Source organism: Panthera uncia, chromosome A2 (genome assembly GCF_023721935.1).
Source record: "Panthera uncia isolate 11264 chromosome A2, Puncia_PCG_1.0, whole genome shotgun sequence".
Classification (NCBI taxonomy): Eukaryota; Metazoa; Chordata; class Mammalia; order Carnivora; family Felidae; genus Panthera; species Panthera uncia.
In genome coordinates, this window is record NC_064816.1 from 159,596,367 (window position 1) to 159,611,292 (window position 14,926).

At 46.1% G+C, this 14,926-nt stretch overlaps 1 protein-coding gene across 4 annotated transcripts in view; it reads left to right on the plus strand.

Moving 5' to 3' along the window:
* DPP6 (dipeptidyl peptidase like 6) overlaps window positions 1–14,926 on the plus strand; it is an 851,682-nt gene that overhangs the window by 426,475 nt on the left and 410,281 nt on the right. The window lies entirely within an intron of this gene.

The window sequence follows — 14,926 nt, forward strand, 5'->3', positions numbered from 1 at the left end:
GCCTTGAGCAGACGGCAGTCATGACTGGTGCCAACATGTGACCAGCTGTAGCCATGCTGGAAGGCTGAGGCTGCTGCCGTTGGTTCTCTACTTTGTCCCTACTCATGAAATTGTTCTGGTGGGAAATAAATATATGGGGCAGCACCAGCACATGAAATATCGGACTGTCATTAAACAGTTTCACCACCCCTGTATTTGACAAGTATTTTTAATATTTAGAAATACATAATCTCTCATTAATCATCACGTGGTTAACAGTGAGATGGGCTCTTCTTCCTAGTGGATCAACATAATGGGATAGAACATTATGGACTAAACGTTACGGGACTTGAAATTTGGCAATTCTGCTAAAAGCACATGTCACGATGCCCGTGAATATGTGAAGCATGTAAGAAATACACTTGTGTCCTACAGAGGAAACTTCAGTTCAGCTCTCCGTGCATCCAATGACCTCTTGTGGTTAATTGACATGCAATCGGTAGTTTCAGGTATCCACTCGGTGGCCCCTCGCTGGAGCTGGTCTGCCTGCCCACCGGCCCATAACACTAATCTCTCTGGTTAATAACTTGCAGTATGGGCCTCATTAATTCCGAGAACTTATCCCCATACAGTAGGCTTTAATCCTCTGTATTAGTATGTTGTAATTTGTCTCCTAACTGGGCATTTTCTCCTCTTTATTGCGTGGTGCATTTGGAATAGTGTTGTTTTCCAGCATTTTGCTTTTTGAGCAAGTCCATACTTCTATATTCCTCACCGTGGGAGGGACTCCTCAATTGTTTTGGGAGTCCTACTCTATCTTATGTTGAACACTTTTGGGGACAGAATAGTCAGATTAATAATAGTATTTGTAATCATCATCAAAACAAAACAGCTAATAGTTACCGAATGTGCGTTATGTGCTAAGAATTATAAGCTGTTTCATTACATTAACTGACAGTTCTCACAAGAATCCCATGAGGTAGGTATTCTTACCCACATTTTGCATATGTAGAACCACCAAAGTGATTCTGTTTCATTCATTTAGTGACGGAGCTGGGACCACAGTCCAACCAGGTGATCCATACAACTCCTAGAACTTACGTTGAAATGAACTCACTTGTAGACCAGGCGACCTGAGCCGTCTGGGCACCTGCATTGCATTGCCAGGTGAGCGAGACCAGCTTTGACCCCAAATCCACCCCATCATTGGCTGTTACAGAAAGGAGGAGGACTTCATCTTACTTCTAGATCGGGAACTTAGGAACTGTACCTTCAGGCTATAATGGAAGTGTCTCTTAATTTTAAACAACTTCTTCTTTGTATATGGAAATATGGAATGGTGAGGTCTTTTTGAGGGTTGATGCTAAGTCTTCTTTCCTCTGTTAACCCCCGGAGTCAGCCGGGGTTAACCCGGGATGAAGCCAAAAATATTTTTGAATGAATGCTAGCCATTTTTTCAAAGCTACAAAATTTTATACATCATTTTCTACCTATTGGTAGACATTTTCTCTCTCTATGTTTTTATTCAGTGTGTGAAAGCAGCAAAGCAGAATAAATTGTTGTATCATTTTGGAAGGAGAAGTAAAGAAATTGGAGGTCGTTTTATAAAAAATAGATGTACCATCCAGCTGCCATCAAAAAAATAATAGATGCATTTCAGGCCCCCTTGAAAAATACGTTGATGTGACAACCTGCCTGCAAGAGCTGACCCCATTGGAGGTCACAGAGACCCCCGAAATGAAGAGCTGACCCCATCAGAGGTCACGGAGAACCCCGGAATGAAGAGTTGCCTGGGTTGCAACAGTAAATTTTTAGATCCCAAATTTTGCTTTAAGAATTTACCTAAAAAGAAATACATGATGTGTAAAGATAATGGAAAGTTCTCTTTTAGCAGAATGTGTTCTGATGAATATAGAAATCATTATGGATTCAGGAAATTATGATCTTTCATTTCCCTGTATCATAGTTGACCCAGGCAGAAGTCACCAGTGAATGCCAAAATCTCTGGGACAGGTTAATAGGGAATAAGATACCCACAAAATCTTGAAGTGTCATCTCTTAAATTCTTATTAATTCAAAACAAAACAAAAATAAAATAAAATAATATTACCTTTCTGATGGAGAGATGAAGTTAAAAGAGATAAAATAGAAATAACAATGAATGCGAAACATTGTCCTTGATTGGTTTCTTGATCAAAAGAAATAGTTATAAAAACCCTGGGGGGAAATTAGGAAATTTCAATGGGGCTCTCTATTCATGTTAACTATTGCAGGCGTTCTAGTGTAGGCAGAAGGTACAGTCTGTGGCGGTTTAGAAGAATGTCTTTACAAGGAAATGTGTGCTGAGTATTTGGAGTGTTGTTTGTATGCGACTTTCAGAGGGTTTAACAAAAGCAAGTTTGTGTGTGCACATATACACGTATGTACAAATAGATGCACGTATATACAGAGAAAGCGAGGGCATAAATGCGGTAAAATTGTCAGCAGTTCATGATGTCTACATATGCAGGTGTTCGTCGCTTTATCTATTCAGTTTTCCCTGAGCCTGGAGATTCTTCGAAATAAAAAGTGTTGGTGCAGGTGGGAGGAGATGGTATCTGTGCACCCCGGGTGAAGCCGATTGTGGGACATGTCCGGCTGTGATATTCTGGTAATATCACCTGTCTCCTCTAAAACACCCCTTTTTTGGGTGATGTATGTGTTCTGTTGCTTTGGGGGAGTGCAGAAGGGAGCATCCATTTGTGGCTTTTCCTTTTTCTGGGCCACAAATCTCCAGTGATCAGAGGAGAACGTTGGTGGGGAATGGCAGGCTCTGTGTGTAGTGTCTTCGGGAGCTGTGTCCTGTGCGAGACACAGGCTTGGGGGCCGTTGCCTGGGTCAGTCCCTGCCTGGTGCCAGCATCTCCAGCATCTGGGTCCATGTGGCCCTGTGTTTTCTAAGAAAGTGTTTTTCTTAGCTTCCTCTCTCGGCTTGGTGGGTATTGTGGCCATCACCTTCCAGAGGTGGAGGCGGGCAGAAGGTAAAGGCCCCTAGAAATCACACTGCTGCCCCCTGCAGAATTCTTTTATGCCCTTGAGTGAATAAGTATTCCAAAGGAAGTGAGAGAGCTAACAGTGTGGTAGGGTCTCAAAATTTTACACCCCCAATGACAAATGTGTTTGTATAACGATTAGCATGCACATGCATATATATGGGTTTGTGTGTGTATATATAGGCCCTACAAAAAACGGCGGGTGAAGTTTGTCGTTGGCGTCTAAGCTTCTGCTTTATTTCTCCAGATGGGTAATAATGCAATTACTCACATGTCACGTAAGACAGGGTGGCCTGTCTGATGAGCCAGGAAGGGAATCTGGAGGAAATTACACGTGCAGGTATAAGCAAACCAGGTTTTTATGTCAACGTGAGGGCTTTTTTCTTTGGGGAGCCCAGTCTTTCACACACTAATCTTTGCTGAAACAGCAGTGGAATGTACACATTTGACGTGTAGATGACTGTAGGGGACTGTGCTAGCTCACAAGGGTCACCCTCCCCCGCCCCCCCCCTCCCCGCCCACTGCTTGAAGCTGTTTGCAGAGGCGGAGTGTGGGGTGGTCCCTGGCCAGAGGGCAGATGTCCGGAGGCACATTCTGGATCGAGGTGCAGTGCTGACGAGCATCCTCAGGCAAACAATGCCTTCCCTGAATTGAAAGTTCCTCACTGTTGAAACAGGATAACGGAAGGTGTGCCCAGTTCAGACTGTCCTTATCAAACTGTCAACTGAACTTAAGGAACCATTGAGGCCACCACGCAGACGGGCCTTTTTTGCAGGGATCTTCATTCTCCAAGTTCAGAGTTGTGTCCCATCTCTCTTTCCAGTCAATAGGATAACCACAGTGACTAGCGGTGATGATGCTGACGATATCAACCAAAGTCTCACTGTGGGGCAACTCAGCGCTAAGTTCTCTTTGTCCATTGTTCCCTTTATCCATTGGTAAGAGCAGACTCCGTAGTCACCTGCCTTCTTCACATTTTCCCTTCCTTTTCCACCCATCGTGGGTGGCGTGTATTTCCATAGTCCTCTTGAAAATCTCAAACCTGCCAGACCGTAGAGGAGGGAGAATTATTAGCTCATGAGATTCAGTACATCCAAATGAACTTGGTGACAAAGCGGCACATAATTCACAAGCTACAATAATTATTAACATGTGACTGTTTCTGGCAAGGCCCAGAGTGAACAATCAGAAAACTATTAATGCAGTCTCAGGCTGAAGTTGAAAAGGTAAATGAGCAAATACTTGGAATTCTTATGTTATTGGCTTGAACTGTTGCCTTGCCTTTCTGAACTGAATACTTAGAGTCATAAAATACCTTAATTTCCTGTCCCTCACTCTGCTTCCTTTGGATTCTCCAATTAATGGAAGCACTCACATTTTGCTTTGTGTCTATTTTTAAAACATCATTCGGTACTAAAACATTTCCTGCAGATTGCTTTATAGGGCATGCCGTTTATTCCTACATATCATATATAAAGACTTCTAGCCTGTTTTAATATACAAAACTTGTATGCACCACCAATAATTATATGAAAAGATACAATGGTACTTTCTTGCCTCCAAATGATTTATGACTCAGCTGTTTAAAAAGATGTTACTGAATTATTTAAAATAATACCCATTTCTTAGATCCATGAAAGGATTCTTTTTTTTTTTTTTTCCCCCATGAAAGGATTCTTAAATCTCCCTGGTGAGAGCCTGGCTTCACCCAGCATCCATGGGCATAATCCCTCAATGATCATTAAGTAGCCGTTTCACACCAGACACTCCCGCTTAGGACTTTATCCACATATCTCCTCTAATTGTCCCGTGTATTGTGTAATTGTCTTCATGTTACAGCTGAGACCACAGAGCATTGGCATGTGATGCTGGGACTCAAGTTCAGATGTCTGTCAGGGCAAAGACTATTCCCTGTAATGACAGAGATTGTGGCATCCCCTGGCCTTTGGGAAGATCCTAATTTATGTCAGGAGGCAAGACGTAAAGACCTGAACCATTGTGGGCAATTTAAAACCTTATAACGTGAAATGGCATGAGCGGCAGATAGATGCGTGTCTCTTGGAGGAGGTGGCCACAGGGATCTGGAAGCATTCAGAGACCATTTGCTGGAGGGGACTAACCTTGGGCAGCCGTATGAGTGCTGGAAGGGGTCTGGAAGAGTGGCCAGGAGCCGGATGTGGAGGTATGGAGACTGGAAGGCCAGCGTCCGGATGAGGCAATGAGACCAGCTCACAGGGCCAATGAGCGCAAGATGAAAAGTCTTCTCAGACTGTATCACAGCACCTCTCTCTCCCACTCTGATTTATCATCCACTTTTAGGGAAACCCAGTAAGAATCAGATGAGCATGCCAATCAAATTTTATGTGCAAAAAATGGAAAACCGTGGTGACATTCTGAGTTATCACGGCTCATGCCTAAATTGTCACATTGTTAACCAGGCACTGTCCATCACACGCTAGCTCTGCCTTCTACTTTGGAGATCCCCCCCACCCCCCACCCCTCCACACTTGAGATGCATTCTCTGGTATCACTCTCACAGCTGGCCAGTTTTTGTCAGGTTCTGCAGGGGAAGGAGGCAAAGCCGACAGGCATGGACCTGAGTCCCAGGTTGGATTCTGCCACCAGTTGCTGTGGCTTTGAGAAAGTTGTTCCATCTCTGGGACAAAAATCTCTCATGTGTCCCTTGAGATGCTACATACTCACATGTGAAGTTTAGATGAGATCCTGGTGGGCACAGGCCATGACATACCCACCATTATCAGCTGCCCAGCAGGGATTAATCGACAGAGTTTAGCTCCCCTTTGATGGTACCTGTGTATAGACGAACTCGCTAGAATGGAAATGGAATCTTACATATGAACTGCCATCAGCGAGCATTTATAGAGAAAACAAGAAGAATGGTGTTTGATTACCCAATACCCAGAGCCCTGAGGAATAGGCAGGCAGAGGTCTGGACACTCCAGCCTTTGAACACCAGCAGCTTTGACGAGAAGGTTGGATGCTTTCCAGTAGAAGGCAGGAAGCACCATGTTAACCACATTTTCTATTATTTTCCCCGATCATGGGCTGGTCTTCATGGTATGATTCTTCCAGCAAAGCAATCCTTTATTGCAGAGTAACAGGATATATTCATGAAAAACGTTGCTCTTTCCAAATTCCTTGTTCAGTTTCTGTGGCCCTCCGAGATATTCTTAAAGTAATGGGTTGGGTTGGCTCGGCTCTGTCCTCCCTGATATGACAACCAGGATCATATTACTTATCTTAACTCTAAAATGGGTTCTCTGAGGGTTTATATGTATATATGTAGCTTTTCCTTCATTGCAATAATTTATGATTCTCTGGTGTTTCCAGTGCCCCCTATTGACCCAGAACATCATCACACAATAAATTCATGTTCTACTGTGCTCCCCCATCATGTTTGCCTCTGTCTGTCTTTTCTGTGGGAATACCTACCCATTGGCCCCAACAGATCTTGATCTCATTGGGCATTATGGCAATGATGACATTACTTGATCCTTTACAGATGAGTATAGATGTTACATAGACCTTCCATGCCAACAGGCAACATTTCTAAAATTCCAGATTTTCACCAGATCATTCTGTGTCACGCACAAGGTAGGTTAAATCAGGATAAAAGGGGTAAAAATGTCACCAAATTAGAGAAATCATTGGAGAATCAAACTAGTATTGGCTCAAAATATATGCCATTTGTTGGAGCATCCATGGAGCTTCTGCAGTACTGATCAGAGCTGCCCCTACCAGAAGAGCAGCCGCCCCTCCCTGTGAGAGACCCCTGGATGTCAGAATGCAGAGAGGCAAGCAGAGGGCCATGGAAAGAGCAGACAGCCAAATACAGGAAGACTTGGGGCATCTGGGTGGCTCAGTAGGTTGAGAGCCCAACTCTTGATTTCGGCTCAGGTCACGATCTCATGGTTCATGAGATTGAGCCACACATCAGGCTCTGCGCTCACAGTGTGGAGCCTACTTGGGATTCTCTCTCTGCCCCTCTCTCCCCTCCCCCACTTATGTTCTCTCTCTCTCTCTCTCTCAAAAGAAATAAACTTAAAAAAAAGGGAGAAGACCTAAGGATGGGAATTTGGGTAAGGTGGGTACGCATGCAGGAAGGAGAAACCATCATGGTGAGAAATAGCCCTGTTAGGTGAGGGGCTTGAGCAAGCGAGACAGAGGGCAGGATGTGGATCTGGAGGAGAACACAATCAAGAGGGTGAAAGAGTGGAAAGAAAAGAGAAAATGAACCTAAGAGACTTGGACTTCACACCATAGCTGTAGACCTAGGTCATTATTGGTCTTTGCAGCCCAGACACATTCTGAAAGTGACCTGCATCGTTCAGGAGGGGGCAGAAGAAGGCTTAGAATGCGCTGGGTCTCCTGCCAAATCCAGGAACATAGTGTTACACTTCTTGCCCTCAGGGAGCCGAGAAACTAAAAGGAAGGGACAGTTTTAACACAACATCACAGGATTGTTGCTGTAAGATGAGGGTGGGGAGGCTTTCTAACCCAATCTTGAGAGAGCTAGAGGCCTCTCCATAGAAATGTAAGCATCTAGTGGTACCTGGGTGGATCAGTCAGTTAAGCATCCAAATTCGGCTCGGGTCATGATCTCGCCGTTCGGCTTGGGTCATGATCTCGCCGTGTGTGGGTTAGAGCCCTGGGTCGGGCTCTGTGCTGACAGCTTGGAGCCAGGAGCCTGCTTGGGATTCTGTGCCTCCCTCTGTCTCTCTCTCTGCCCCTCCCCTACTCTCTCTCTCTCTCTCTCTCTCTCTCTCTCTCAAAAATAAATATTAAAAAAAATTTTTTTAAAGAATAAATGTAAGCATCTAAGCCAAAGTTTAGAAGAAGACTAGCTAGTCAAGTGAGCAAGTCAAGGCCCAGGATGACCTTCTTTGCTCTAAGCTATGGAAGCAGCATCTTGAGAAGTGATGTGGCCAACCCAAAATGTAGTTCTTATAGCTTGCATTTAGGGTACAGGACTCTACCTACCATTTATTTTGTCATATGAGCGAGGACAGCTCCCTTGTCAGCCCCCACATTGTCATGGCAGGAGGGAAGCGTGTGGTCCTTCCAGTCTTTTCCCTCCCCTTGTAGCCCAGCTCTCACAGAGCCCATTGCTTGTGGTATTGCCTTTGGTGTGGGCACATTTAGGCCTGTATCAGCTCCACAAGGAGCTCGTGACTAGCAACGCACAGGAATTTTTTGCATCGTGTGTTTCCTGTCTTTCTCTGATGCTCATTTTTTCCATCACTCTTGTCACCACCTGATACAGTTAAGCTCTGTGAGGGCAGGAATTGCCTACATTTCCCCCGACTCTTACATGCTTGGCACCTGCATGAGTGCATGGCTTGCCACGGGCACTCAAAAATGTGTGGGGTGAATGAGTTATAATGCTAAATTATTCCCTAAACCCTCTCCAGCCATATGTACATTCTCAGAACAGTTCTTTTGAGACTCTGAAGACAACAGTTATCTTCACACCCAGTAGTTGCCAAATTTAGATGAACATCAAAATGACTTGGAGCACATAACAATGTCTTAGTCTCCCCCCAAGATGCTTGGAGTCATTGCTTCTAGAAGTGGGACCCAGGGGTTTTATTTTTGACTCAGATGATACTTCACACTTGGAAACCACAGGTCTCTAGTCTGTCTTTCCCATTTTGCAAGGGAGGGAGTAGCCACAGAGACAGAAAATGAGTCTCACATCCCTGCAAGTACTTCTGGGAAGACCTTCCCTCACACCCAAGCCAGTGAACTCTGCTTCCTTGCCCGTGTCTCACAGGAGCCTGGAGCAAGTGGTCCCCTCAATGGGTGGCTTGCGGTTGAGTTTTGAATAAGCTCATAAGGAAAATGCAGGCTTATGACTGGTAACGGTAACAGGAAGTTGATTCCAGGTGAGGAAAACATTTCTCTGCTGCCATTTAAGTAAAATGAAGATAGTAGGACCCAGATAATTTAATACAGTTTTCCATTGGTCAAAGGCTTACGTTTTATTTCTTGGTGATTTATTTCCTCCTCAAACATATTCTCCACTGCAAGTGATAGTCCAAGAGCCTGCTTCAGTTCCCAGAGAGCTTGGATTCTTTCTGGGCAGGAAGCCCGTGGTGTCATTCAAGCTGGTTTGGAAAACTGGTTCAGGCTGATGGATAGTTGCTCCTTGGTGAGCACTCAGTCTCCACAAAGGTCACAGCACCCTCGCCTTTAGGATCTAATTTACGTGGAAGTGTTGGCAAAATATTTAGGAGGGCATTCTTGTGGATTTCAGCAATTCTAGAAAAAGGGCAGGAAACAGGGAAGAGTGCGAACATCATGGTGATGTTGGCTACTCCACCTCATTACCCAGGGACCTCCCCCCACCGTGAGGCCCAGAGGTTAGATGGATGGTGTTACCTTCTCACATGATCACACCTTGACATCTAGATCATTTCATTTCAGGCTCAGAACAGGAAGTTAGGAATTAATGAAATTGAGATGATTTCATCCATCCAGGATGTGTTATGATTTCAGGAAAATTTGATTAAATTCTCGTGCACGGCAGAGATCAGTGTTCTAGTAATTTCATGAAGTTATTTCACTCCCTTTGCACTTGAAAATTAACCTTTTGTGTTTTGAGTCAAAAAGTAATATGAAAAAAATTGTTTTAATGTTTATTTTTGGAGGGAGGGCGGGGAGGGGCAGAGAGCCAGGGAGACAGAATCCGAAGCAGGCTCCAGGCTCGGAGCGGTCAGCACAGAGCCTGACGTGGGGCTTGAACTCACAGGCTGTGAGATCATGACCTCAGCCGAAGTTGGATGCTTAACCAACAGCCACCCAGGTGCACCCCCTCCCAAAATAATATATTTTAAAGTATTTGCGTGATGATTTATTTCAGTGCCTAACTACTTAGGAAAATCATGAGGGGTTTTCTCGTTTTCAAATTTATGAACTAGATAAGATCTTGACTGCACACGACATAGTACATTGATTTTCCTTGCATTCTGGGCATTTCCCGAAATATAATTGGCAAGTTTATTCTTAGACAAAATCCATTTAATCAAAATTCTCATGGTAACTTTCCAAAGTAGCAGTTGAATGTTTCCTGAAAGGATTAAACACCTAAGCTTTGAAGCGGATGGGTGATTATTACAAGAGCCAGGTTAATAGAAGCTGACTTAATTTCTAAACAGCGACATTACAAGAACCTTGTGAGAATAGCTGTTATTGCAAATATATATGTTGACAATGCGTGATCTCAAATAGTCTTCTTTTTGTTTTGTTTTGTTTTACTACGTGCTAGAAGGTATACATTCAATTGCACGCACAACGTAACTGTGGAAAGAAGCTAGAGTTTTTCACTTATTCATTTGTCTATTCGGTAATTCAGCACATAACTGATGGAACACATACCCGTGCCCGTCACCCTAGAGGCACTTAGATCCACGTGAGAAGGTGGTAGTCGACAAGTGAATAGGTATCAAGGAGAACTACAAAGAAAAATAGGGTGGGGGTCAAAGCATGACCTGGTGCCATGTCTACAAGGACGTCAGGAAAGACCTCTCACCTGAATGATGGGAAGGGGCCATGGGTCACCTCCTGGAGCACCCGGGGCCACAGTAAGGCTGAAGGTTTATTTTGAGAGAAACTGGAAGGCATCGAAGAGGTTCAGTGATGGAGCCAACAAGAACTGCCTAAGCTTTATGTACCTGTCTCGATAAATTGTAAAACCTCTAGATCATGTAACGAGGGAATCATGTGCAGGGCAGGACCAGGCCTAGGAAATCACGTGAGCAAATAGTAGGTGAATAGTGAACTTCAGAGAAGTGCTAACCAAGAGCGGGGCTGCCTCTATCTTTATCCTCCTCCTCTCTGGAAACGCCCACCCTCCCAGTGGCTTTCTGTTTCAGGAGGAACCTGGCCCCCTGCACATCTCCAGGTTTTACTCCCATGGTAAACCCGGCCTCCCTGACTCCTCCCATGACGCTGGCTCTGCCTTGCACCTTCTCCTCCCCCATGGGGCCCATTGTCTGAAACACGCAACCTGTCACCAAATTACAGATGATCCCAACACCTCCTTACGACGTGGCCTTTAGCTGGTGCACTTACCCCCTTATCCTCGCCTGTAAGGTTGTGGGGGGGGCACCTCATCAGATTCAACACGAAGATGCTTTACGGCTTTACAGGATGCAGTTAGCAGGTGCCAACCGTGAAGGGAAGGACGCTCCATAAGCTGTGGCTGCTTCTACAACTCTCCTGTTTTGGACCCTAATTCATCGGTGTGTTTTTGTCTCATACACAGTATCACGTGTGCTGGTCCTACTCCGTGATAGAATCCTCGAGAGCAGGAGACATGTCTTATGATCCCCTGTTTCTCCCAGTGCATTGGGCAGTGTGGGCCTTCAGTCCCCACTGGCTGGTCCGCTGATCGTGTGGTCACCTCCGCTGTGGCCCTTCGTGCCTTCTCCGTGCCGGCCTCTCCAGCCGGCAAGGTCAGGACACCACCAGAGGTCCCTGTGTGCCAGATGTATGCCCCAGTTCCAGACTCTTCTAAGCCTCCACCGGGCGTTTCTCAGTATCTACAGACACTTCTCTGGATGCGTGTCATCCCAGAACAGGCTCCTCTTAGTGCCGATTTCTCCTGAATTCTTAATTCTCAGAACACAGCCTCCATCAATCTGTCCTTCAGGTGAGAAATCTCTAATTCCTCCCTGGCCCTCAGACTTTCAGTATCTCCTGCCACGCAAGTTCACCCGCTCCCAGACCGAGCCCCTGCCTCTAGGCACTCACTGGCCCCACTCACACATCTCAGCCAGAGCCTGTTGATAAGCACGGATGTCTGATCTTAAAAGTGGTGAGGCTCAGCGTGGGTGCTGCTGAAGGTAGGGTGGTGGCCAGAAGCCCAAGGTTTGACCTTGCCCTCCAGCACAGAGGCCGCCCTGGGGTGTGGCATCCCCGTGAGCAGGGGCCAGATGAGCCAGTGCCTCTGCCTCCTGACAGCAGTCCTGCCACTGTTACACTAACAGAGGAGAGAAGACCAGCCATTTGTTAAAGCGCTCGAGATTCCACATCAGAAAATGTACTTTTTCCTATTCAACTAAAAGGTGGTTTCATGTGAGTAATTTCACCAGGACCCAGCTGAGCCAAAAAAAAAAAACCCTCCATCGATCAACCTATTCCTTCCTTTATTAACCCCACTTCTTAAAAAAAAAAAAAAAAGTGGGGGAGGGACAATAAAGCCGCCCCTGTGAGCGACTTCACGTGCTGGAGGGTCTCGACCGCTGTCGCCATGCACTCTGCAGCTGTGTTCTCGCTGTCGCTGGGAAGCGGTCTTGGGCCTCGAGCTGGTGAGGTCTTGGGTCCAGGTCGAGTCTGGTCTTATTGACTTTAAGGGTTAAAGGTTGGACCCACCCACCTTAAGATTTTCAGTGGAGGGTTGAACCTGCACGGCCCTTCCTGTTGGTTCTCAGTTAATTAGAAAATTAAATTAACCACAACCCTCACTCCCAGAGCTTTCTGGTTAATTGACGTCTCACTGTATTTGGATTAGAGAAGACCCAGGAGGCACAGGTTATAATTGTGCAGAGTTAGAGAATCGAGGGAAGGAGTCACAGACAATTCGCAGAAGAGTGGCGGGTCCGGGCCTCGGGAGATCCCAGCTGTGGGTCAGGAGCTGTTTACGGAGATCCAGGAGGTGAAAGTATCGTCCCCACTCGTTCGCACGCTTTCAGCCTACCTCTCAAATGTGAACGTTTTTCTTCCTTCATTTTCTGTGGTCTCCCAGTCTGTGGACTGGACGTGATGATAGGTGTGCAGAACGCGGGACAGACTAGCCTCCTGAGGGGCTGAAAGCCGCCGGGGCCGATGGCTTTAGATGGGGCATTTTCAGGCGTAAGGTAAAGCTTTAACTGTCCCACATGGAGAACGTCTGCCAGGAAGAGGATGATCATCGCAATGCTTCATGCTACAGCTATGAGTGTGTTGGGGGACAGTTAGACTTCGCCTGCTTGCACTTGCCTTGGAAGGTTCCCGTGCGAACCCAGGCTGGTGTGTGGACCAAGCAGCGTTTATGACTCCTTGAAAACACAGATCAGTCATGGGGAGTGTGTGGCAAATAAAGAGCTTGCAGTTGTCATTCCGAGTTTTGTTATTCTTGTCCGTGGACCCCGGGCTTTAGGGGAGGACGAAGGCGTGGGGCAGCTTGGAGCTGGCTCGTGCGCAGGAATCCATTCCATTTTCATTTCTCCTTTAGGACCTGATAACTTTAGGTTTACGAAATTCATTGTCAAATTGGTTTCCATACAACACCCAGGGTTCAACCCAACAGGTGCCCTCCTCAATGCCCATCACCCGCTTTCCCCTCTTCCCCACCCCCCCATCCACCCTCAGTTTATTCTCAGTTTTTAAGAGCCTCTTATGGTAGAAAGTTCTTATAGGGGCGCCTGGGTGGCGCAGTCAGTTAAGCGTCCAACTCTCTATCTCAGGTCATGATCCCAGAGTCATGGGATCAAGCCCCACGTTGGGCTCTCCGCTGAGCATGGGGCCTGCTTCAGATTCTCTCTCTCTGCCCCTCCCCTGCTTGCTCACACACACGCTCTCTCTCTCTCTCAAAAAAAAAAAAAAGTTCTTGTAACTTTTAGGTAAGAATATAATTTGCTGCCGAACTGATTCTTTTTAATATGCCTGATTTGGGTGTCCAGTCAAATAACAGCATAGATGCAAATAACAATGCCGTGATGTTGTTCACTCTCTGTACGCATGGCACTCTGCTAACCAACTCACATGCATTATATTATTTTTTAATGTTTATTTAAGAGAAAGAGTGCTAGAGGGACAGAGAGAGAGAATCCCAAGCACGCTCCACACTCAGCGCGGCGCCCTACTTGGGGCTGGATCTCAAAACCACTAGATCATGACTTGAGCCAAATATCAGGAGTCAGCCACTTAACTGAGCCACCCAGGCACGTCCCGCCTTTTTAAAATGCATTATATTCTTAATACTCAGAACACCTTGTGGGTAGGAGTTGCGATTATCCCCGCTCTGCGGAGGAGGACTGAGTCTCAGAGAGCTTTGGGGACCTGCTCACAGCAGCAAGCCAACAAGCAGCAGAACTGGGATTCAGATTCTGCCTGTCGAACCACAAGCCTGCCCTGTGACCGCTGCACTACAGTAGGGGAGAGACCCTCATTCCAGACCATCCAGGGCCCTCTGCTTCCGTGGGAGAGAGGGATGGAGGGAGGGAGGGAAAAAAGGACATTCCCCTTTTCCTATGCCTTTAGGGAGAAAGGGGGGACTAGCCAGCACCTTGCTATGAACAGAGAAATGCTATCAGATGCTCATATTCCAACAGGGATGACAGTGAGCCCTTTGTGGGGTACAGTGACAACTACGTGTTCCACGACCCTAAGTTTCCACTTGCTGATAGAGCACATGCAAAAAAAATACTCATTTGTGCAGAGGCAGGATGTTATAATACATGAGTAAGTGTTCAGGAGGCAAGAATGAAACAGGACCCACCTTTAGAATAATCGACTTATGGGACGCCTGGGTGGCACAGTCGGTTAAGCGTCCGACTTCAGCCAGGTCACCATCTCGCGGTCCGTGAGTTCGAGCCCCGCGTCAGGCTCTGGGCTGATGGCTCGGAGCCTGGAGCCTGTTTCAGATTCTGTGTCTCCCTCTCTCTCTGCCCCTCCCCCGTTCATGCTCTGTCTCTCTCTGTCCCAAAAATAAATAAAAAACGTTGAAAAAAAAATTAAAAGAATAATCGACTTATTGTAAAACACAATGAAGCCACTTCTGAAGATTTTTTTCCCTCTCTAGCCACGTGCATCAACTGAACATTAGCAATAGAGTGGCCGACCAGAATGATGGAAAATTTGCATGATGTTAAATTTTAGCCTGCATCTTATGAAAGTGGTAATAGAGCGGAC